General features: G+C 41.7%; 1 protein-coding gene across 1 annotated transcript in view; it reads left to right on the plus strand.

The window, feature by feature from the left end:
- The window catches only part of LOC102385859 (adhesion G protein-coupled receptor A3-like), a 529,567-nt gene that overhangs the window by 103,265 nt on the left and 416,882 nt on the right, over window positions 1-9,420 (plus strand). The gene's annotated exons all lie outside the window — the stretch shown is intronic.

Raw genomic sequence — 9,420 nt, forward strand, 5'->3', positions numbered from 1 at the left:
GCACTCCCAGGAGTGACAAGAAATAACGGTCACAAGCTGGCAGAGGGTCGATTCAGGCTAGACATCAGGAGGCGCTACTTTACAGTCAGAGAAGCTAGGATCTGGAACCAACTTCCAAGCGAAGTGGTGCTGGTTCCTACCTGGGGGTCTTTAAGAGGAGGTTAGACAAACACCTTGCTGGGGTCATTTGACCCCTGTACTTTTTCCTGCCGTGGCAGGGGGTCGGACTTGATGATCTGCTCAAGTCCCTTCTGACCCTACCTACTATGAAACTGGGGCTTGGGGGGTTATGGAGCATGTTTGTGTGACAGGGATTTGTGGAAGGGATGGATGTTGGGGCATAGTGGGGGGGAATTGCTTGCTGGTGCTGGGAGAAGGTGTGAGGGCATTGGGGCTGCAGCAGGGCAGAGGGGATGGGGGGACCCTTGGGAGGCAGTAGGGAGTTGCATGGCTAGGCTGCTACCCATGCTGTGTCCTGGGCTGGAGGGGGCCTGGAGCCTCTCACCATTCTCCTGCTGTCTGCAGCGTAACGGTATCGGCAGCCATGGGGCACACCTGTAAGTTGGGCATGTTCTTAGATGCATGTCTGGCCAGGCACCTCTGCTCTAGTTGCCTAGGGCCCCACTCCCAATCCACAGTATGGGAACCCGAGCTGCCTTTGCAATGTAGTGGCAAAACTGCTCAGAACTCAGGCGACCTGCTCCCAGATGCTCCCCACTTTGTTAGAACTTAAATGCCCTGCCGGTACCAGAAGCCCTGCCCGGGCTGCCACGGGAGCTTGTTTAGAGCCCAAAAGACATGTAAACAAAAAGAAGAATTTATTTCATAATTTGCTCAGTCATCATGGGGCAGCCACTCCTCTGATTCCCCCTTCTTCAAGGGTTCACTTGGGGACTCCTCAAGGCCCCCTTTCTGGGGATAGCCACAGCAACTCTGGCTCTCTCCCCTCTGACTGCTCTGCTGCTCTTCTTCCCTTCCCTCCTATTCCCTCAGATGTCTCTGGTCACCTGACCTCTTGGCCAGCTGACTCAGTCATGTGCTGTTGCCTGGCAATGCAGCTCCCTACTGATCAGATCAGCTGTGTGCTGTGGAGTAGGGAAGCTGACTCCAAGTTAGGGACAGCACCACAGCTGCACGAGAGGAGCCATGGGTGAGGAGAGGGAAGGAAAGGGACAAGAAAGCCCAGCAGGGGGCTGGGGACATCCAGGTTGCCGCTGTTCTAGCCCCAGCCCTCCTTTTAGTAACAGAGGTTGGAGCCCCAGTACACCAGGCCAGAGCTACACTTTGCTTCACACTGCTGCTGTGGAGCGTGGCACTGGTCCAGCATTACAGCTGGACTTGTGTCCTGATAAGCAAAGGTGGCAGAGGGGCTCTGATGCCCCATAATGAAAAAAACCCAAATCAAACACCAGAATACACAGGTATTTAGAATTTATTCAATGATTGAGGCATTGGTGGGCTTTCAGATTGCTTTAAAATTGATATAGATCTGAAGATAAATATGGATATATAGCGGCGTTTCATTTTAATCCTGGAAATTGCAGATTTGTGGATTTAATGGGAGAATTTTGGATTTTTATTATAGAATTTGCCATTTTTTAATACAGAAAAACAGGATCTCTTCCTAACACTTTTAGTATTTCTAATCCACCCTCAAATTGGTATTTTTACTTTAAAAATGAAATATACTAACATTTATATTACAGTGCTAGGGATGGAGATGCTGGTAGTATTTTTTTTTCTTTAATTTGCTACCATTGGAGGTTTCTAAAACCAAAAAAATTACTACTTTTGATTATAGCATTTAAAAAATCCTTTTAGCAAGTACATACAAAGTAATTTGTGCTTTAAAGACTAAGATGCACTTAAGGCTATTTTTATTTTCTTCCTTTTTTGATATTGGTTATCACCAATTCTGTCAGCCGTTGCTTTTAATGTGTACATAGATTTTTCTAGAGTTTTTCCTACACAATAAGAATTCTCAAAATTCAAGAAACCAAAGTATGACTCAGATTGCTGTAGATTTATATTAACAGGAAAAATGTTGAAATACATTATACTGAACTCATCTATTTATCATTTAGTTTTTGGATTTTCATAGAAGAGTTTATGGAGAGAAAAGGATACTTAATGAGTTGTGGAAGGCTGACACATGCTTACAAGAAAAGAATCCAATCTCAGCAGTGCCTAAAATCATAAATATGCATACAGTACCTGAAATCTACTACCCCTGCACAGTTTTATGTTCCATAGACAGATTGATTTAAATAGTAAGTTTTAACATAAAGTATTAATTGCATGAACCTTTCAGAAAACAAATTTTAATTTTATTTTCTATAAACATCCACAAGAAAAAAACCTGTTAAGTGTTGGGTCTCACTCAGGAAGTATCAGAAGACTGTAACCAATTAAACAAGACAGCTTGAAGCTAGCATTTCAACCAGCAGGCCACAGAGCAATTGGTGAAAGATAAATTGTTGAATAATTTCAAATCAATCTATGGATATTTCCCACCTGAGAGATTAAATCAATTGAACACATTATTGGTTAATAATTACACATTGAACTCTAGTTCTCATTAAAGTAGTAAAAGTAGATGTTTTTATAAAAGAGACTTGTTAATCTATCATTTTTATATCTCTGTTATAAACATTTCCAGCATATTATATATTTATTTTTATGTTTTCCCCCTTGTTTCTAAACTCCAAAACAAATTATGTTTGTCTGAAACCATGTCAGCCATTGCTCTGTGAGGTATGTGTATTAAGCATACTTTCTATACGAATAGCATACTATCAATAAGCTATTGACGTTGTGTATGCTGGCTTCAGTTTCAGCTGAGGGGAAGTGGAATGAAATGTTGTTTGGCATAACATGGCAACAACTTTTATTGATTAACAAGTGTTGCAATAACATTTTAAGTGGTGGACACAACTAACAGGGGGAAATGTATCACAGAGCTGGTTGAACCACTCCAGTTTTCAGAGGACCAAAAATACACTCTGCATATATATGTAATCTTAAGAATAAGCATACTGTAAAACCTTAAAATACTTAAAATATATTAAGATAAGAGTCTCAAACTATAACAGAGTTTAGAAATGCTATTAATCATAACCCTTACCCCCCCACCCCCCAAGTTATACTGGGCACATCTACAAGGGGAAATTAATGTGCCTCCATTTTCTGTGCATTGAAGTGCTCCTAGGCTCATGTCTACACATGTACCTATATTGGGAGCAAACTGAGCCTGATAGGAGCAGCCAAGTTCGGGGCAGAGCAGAGCAGGAGCACCCCCGTGCAGCATCTAGGGGGAGCCCAGGCTGCCCCGGGTGCCAGCCTTGGGCTGGCAGGTGGTACGAGGGCTTAGTCCCAAACTCTGGAGGGTGGAGGAGCTGTCCTAGTTGGGCAGGCAGCTCCATCCCAGCCAGGGGAAGACTGGGTTGGCCCTGACCCTGGGGGAAGGAGCTGTCCTGGCTGGGTGGGCAGCTCTGTCCCGGCTATATGAATCTTTCATCAGAAACATTTTACTGAAGTTGGTGCTGATTGAGTTCCACATAGAAAATGATTTAGCCCGAGTGTTGAGTTAGTTTTTCATACTAACTGTAAGTACTTTGATGGGACCCTGAAAAAAAAAAAGCCTTGTCTGACTAAAAGTAGTATCTTGTGGTATCAGTTCATTTGCAGCTTAGCACAATGCGATAAAGACATGAAAACAGTTTTCTTAAAATATCTTTTGTACTAATAGGTTTGTCCTGATTGTAATAGGAAGAAATAAGAACATCTGTGTAGTTTACAGAGTTCGGCAGGGTGTAGTCCTATCCCTCATTTAGGGCCTATAAAAACGCCTAGAACTACAATACTTTGAATACTTTGGTACTTCCTTTAGTCATCTTACTGTGAAAACACCCTGTAACTATTCAGTGTATGTATATCAAATCCACTGTGTAAACATTCAGCTTTTTATAGTGTAAAGTAAGCTAAATAGCTATTTAAAATTAATAGAATTGAAAAGTAGGGCATCATGAATAGCTAAGCATATTTTAAGCCAATCTACTCCTTTCATAATGCAGTCTTTCATTTTCAGTCATTTGGTACTTGTAAGTTTTATATAGGTTTTACAGTTCAGTTGTTTAACTGTTATTCATTTAAAATGACTCGGATGTACTGCACTGTAGTCTGTGATTCTAGAAAAGAAGTTCAAGCATTAAATTGTACTTTCCAAGGCAGAACCACTAAAGGGAGCATCTGAGTAAATCACTTTCTCATTCTCATGTTTGTTTTTTTTGTATAACTCACTGTCCAGGATGTTTAGATAGAGGAATGTCTAATTGTAGATACACAATTGAAGATGATGATTAATTCAGATAAATAAATGAGAAATTGACAAGGAAAAAAAAATCAAATTTAATGACAATTCATTTTTAACCTTTAGTTACACCTCACTAGTTACCGTTTAGAATCTGTTGCAATCTATTATTAGCAAAGAAAGTGAGATTCTTGGGGCCAGGAGGACCACTAACAGGAGGGAACTGATGTTGTAGACCCGGCTGTCCAACTGGGCTATGGACAGACATTACACATAAACTAGCTTAAGTGATCAGAAATGGACTTAAACTTGTAACAGAACAGATGTTCAGCGCACACAAACCAGTTTGAAAATGGCTGAAACCAGTTTGAGATAAACCTGGTTGAATGTAGTATCAGACTTAACTGATTTGGGCCAAACTAGTTTATGCAATGTCTGGCCCAGACCCCATGCTGCTTTAAGATAAACCAAAAACGCCCAGCATCCTGGCTGGACGAGGCTCTCTGCACCACAGCAGGGCTGACCTCTCTGCTTTCTGGCTGCAGCCCCCAGCCCCACTTCATCACTCCCTGCTAAGCAGGTGTCCCCCTCCTCCCCTCTGCCTTGCTGAGGAGGTGTCTGTGTATTAGCTAGCTAACCACACGTTGGCTATGGTTTGTGTTGAATCAACAGGCAGAATCAACAAGTAGCTCGTAATGTCCCTCTGTTCTTTTCTTAACTGAGTGATAAACATTATTATCAATTCCTTGTTGGGGTAATCACAGTGTCCTGCTGGAGCCTAGCCATGCCCCCCCTCAGCTCCATGCTGTGGAATGGAAGGGAGGGCTGCTGTAGTGCCTCCGGCTTCTAGCCTGAGCCACTGCAGGCATGTGCCTGCATTTCTGGGATGTCTATCCAGTTACAAAATTGATTTAGCCTAGCCAGGTTAGACCAACCTGTAAAGATGGGATCAATTCAAGCTCAGGCTTTTTGAATGTCTGTCCCTAGCCCTGGTAGCCTATGGGCTACATGTGGGTCCACTGCCACACAGAGGAGGGGGGTCTGGGGGTCTGTATGGTGCCTGTGCAGCATGTGTGTGGGAGGTGAGGGGCAGGGAGGGGCAGCACATGCTACTGGTACAGCCCATGGAGCAGGGGGTCATGTGCCATAGTCAGGTGCTGAGTGGACCAGGCCTGGTTGCAGCCTGAACGTTGGAGGGGTTGTGTGCTGCTGACAGGAGGTAAAGGGACCACATGCAGCTGCCTCACCCCCTGCAGTGGGGCAGGGGGCTGCATGTCACTGTCCTTGCATTGGGAGCATACCCTTGTAGCCCTTGTGGTGTATGGCCAGGGGAAAGCCTGCTTGTACATTTTACATTTAACAATCACTGGATAAAATACAGGAAAAATCCCGAAAGCAAGTACTGGAACCCAGTATGCCAGCCTGCTCCCTGCTGCCCACAATTTGGATGCCCTAACCACTTGGTTTACTGCCAGGGTGGATTTGATTTTAAATCATGATTTAAATCACTTGTTAGGAAGCCTCAATTTAATCATTCTTTTCTACAAAAAGTGCATTCTTGTTGTTTGATATAATCTTAATACATATTACTCACAACTCAGAGATAGATGTGGGTTTCATTTTTAGAAGGCACATACTATACATTTTAAATCAGTGATTTATTTTGATATTTTTTTCAGATTACTTTTGCAGCTACATCAGAAAACTGGATTATGATTTGGTTATTTTATTTACCAAAGATGATTGAAGCAGGTACTTGTGAAGTCATTGGGAAGTAAACTATTTCCAATTCACTAGATTAATCATGGACATTTGGGGGATATTTTTGCCACGCTGTATTAGGAAGACAACAACAACTGTAACCAAAAACAACAGACGTTTACATTGTTTTATTTAACTAAAACAACAAGCTTATATATTTTGGATATTTTTCTTCAACAGCAAATATGTATAATTATTTTAACAAAACAAGCACATGTACTCTTGCATTTTTAACTATTTTAGTTATAAATGTGAAATATGTTTTTAATAAAAATGAAATAGATTATTTCAGATGCATGAACATGAGAAACTTGAAATACTGGGTTATGTAGCAAACTCAGTCTTTACCTTCCTCTTCCTGTTTATTCATAGACTGGTAAAGAAAGACAAGCTTTCCTGTTTTTTTCAGTTCCCAAGCAGTTTCTCAATTTAGAATGAGTTAGTTTAACAGAAGAAAATATTCTTTCTACACCTGCAGAAGAAGCTACTGCTGTTAAAACCTGGATCATCACTTCAGTAGTCTCTGATGGATCCAGGTGCTTAAGTGACTTCCACCAGTTCACTGGTGTGAATTTTTCTTTAAAACCTCATCAGCAAACATATATTTCTTGAATGATTCACCCGTAATCCAGAAATGTATTATAGTTAGTATTATGGAGGGATGATTGCTGGATACCTAAGTCATAGCCAACTCCTCTTCTTCTGCAACTAAGGATTGATTCTGGTACTGAGTATTGAGAATATTGGCAAGAAAATAAGCTGGAAATAGTGCTTGATCCATTCATTTTTAATGCCTGTAATTTCACTCTTTCATTGCATATTTCTCTTTTCAAGGTCTCATTTAGTTCCTTCCAAAGTTCGACAGCATCAGCAATAAAACAGTGAATTCACTGCACTTTCTTCAAGGCTACAGAAATAGACTTCAGGATCATTAGCAAATGTTCTACATTTCTCTTCAGCTCAATGTTGAGATCTTCGACTGTGACAGTTCCATTTATTTTGTCACAGTTTTGTTCACAAATTGTCATCAGATTAGGCCAGCTCTTAATATATCACTCAAACAGTCCACTACTGAGTTCCATCACACGCCTTGTGGGAGAGTTATAGATTCATAGATGTTAGGGTCGGAAGGGACCTCAATAGATCATCGAGTCCGACCCCTTGCATAGGCAGGAAAGAGGGCTGAGTCTAGATGACTCCAGCTAGATGCTTATCTAACCTCCTCTTGAAAACCCCCAAGGTCGGGTAGAGCACCACCTCCCTTGGGAGCCCATTCCAGATCTTGGCCACTCTAACTGTGAAGAAGTCCTTCCTAATGTCCAATCTAAATCTGCTCTCTGCTAGCTTGTGGCCATTATTTCTTGTAACCCCCGGGGGCGGTTATTTTGGTTCCTCCTGCATTCTCCAGAGCAGCTGCTGCAAAGTGATGTTACAGAAATATTTTGCAATTTCAACATTAACCTTTATTTCTGGAGCACTGAAGTCTTTGGCTAAGAGGTGCATCAAATGAGTGCTTCAGCCATATGTTATTAGCTTGGGGCTTTCTTCAATTTCTTTTAGATTTCTTTTCATCTTGGATACATTTGCAGCATTGGCTCTGACAAAGCTGCATACTAGACATTTGATTTTTTTCACAGTTTGTTATAGCTTTTACGGCTACTTCTTGTAAGTATTCACTGTGTGTGCATTTCCTGATGTGTCCATTGTTTCTGTAAGGTAGACAATCTCTTCTTCTGTTGTTACACAAGCACATATTACGTTGTGGACATAGCTCCATTCATCAAAACCCAAGTTAACAATTTCCCCCTCTAGCCTTTTTGCACACTGTTCAATTTCTTTCTCATACACTTTATCCAGCAATTTGCCTGCTATATCTGCTCTGTTGGGTGGACTGTATCCTGGTCATAATGACTAAACCATGTCAATGAAGTGTGTGTTCTCAACCATATAGAAAGGAGAGTTTGTTGCATAAACAAACCAAGGAATTGTTTTCATCAGTTACCTCTTGCTATAATCTGCTGGTTCTTATTACAAACTTATCTATGGTTGTTTATGGATGAGGGAGATATTTTTCTTTTTGCTACAGGTGATCTACTATGTGACATACATTTGACTGGAACACTGGTATCATTAGCAGATAACTCTGAAACTGTCGACAGTGATGATGTTGAAGATGGATAGTGAGAATCCTGTATGTCAGGGGTGTCCAACCTTTTTGAATGTGGGGTCGGATCATTAACTTTTTATCACCCAGTGGGCCGGCGAGCTACATTCAAAGACCTCACAGGAAGGGCATCACATCAAGAAGTGATGTCACATGACCTTTGACACCAATGAAGTTGCAGGAAGTGACAATGAAATGGGTCTAACCAGTTCAAAACTCTCCCTCTATAACATCCACCTCTGCCACTGTTCAGGACAGGATACTGGGCTAGATGGACCATTGGGCTGACCAAGCATGGCACTTTTTATGCTCTTATGGTCTTTGGCTGAGCTTCCAAACTATGGCTTAGATTTGCAAAAAGGGGTAGACAGGCATGTTACAAAGTTGTCATAAAAGATTTGGAGCCCTCTAAATCCCATTCATTTTAATGGAAGTTGGCCTTTTGACTCAGCTTTGAAAATCTCAGCCCAAGGTGCCAACCAAATAAGTAAAAATATATTTTGCATTTCTATGCAGTGCATCTATGTGGCTCCAAGCATTTTACAAACATTAAATGAAATGCTTTTCAGAAGAAATGTGGTGATGAGGACATTCTGGGAACATCTCTCACTCTCTGTGTGTGATCTGCTTCTACTGTCCTTGGGCCACCGTAGAAGGGCCCTCACTGCCTCATTTCCAGTTCAGAGCAGTTAAAGTGTAAGTGGGTAGGAAGGGCTTATTTTTTGGCAGCAGGTTTGAGTGGCTTGAAGTTAGTGAAGATGTACCCAAAATTAGTCACTGACCAGAGTGGGAACACAGTTGTCCTCACTTATTAACATGGCTCCAAGGCCCTGTACTGTCTCTGCTTACATGTTGCTCCCATGTCCTCTTGCTTTCCTAAATCTCATGAGAGTAGCAGATTCCCATCGTGCCTCTTGGAATGCCGTCACCGGCTAGCTGTCCTGGTTCTAAGGTTGTGCTTCTGACTTTTTCATGGCCTCTTTTAGGGTGCACACTTAGAACTCTGGCTTTTCCTTCCCGCCCATTTTGCTGAATTGTGATTATTCCCATGGGGCATGAATTTAGTTCAATGGCTATGATTCTGCTTTCTCATACAGAGGCAATGACTCTCACAAATTATGGCATATTTTAGTAGGATAAAAACATTTTGAAGGCCACACAGAAAGCAATAAGCAGTCTTTACTCA

Source organism: Alligator sinensis, unplaced genomic scaffold, assembly GCF_000455745.1.
Source record: "Alligator sinensis unplaced genomic scaffold, ASM45574v1 scaffold151_1, whole genome shotgun sequence".
Classification (NCBI taxonomy): domain Eukaryota; kingdom Metazoa; phylum Chordata; order Crocodylia; family Alligatoridae; genus Alligator; species Alligator sinensis.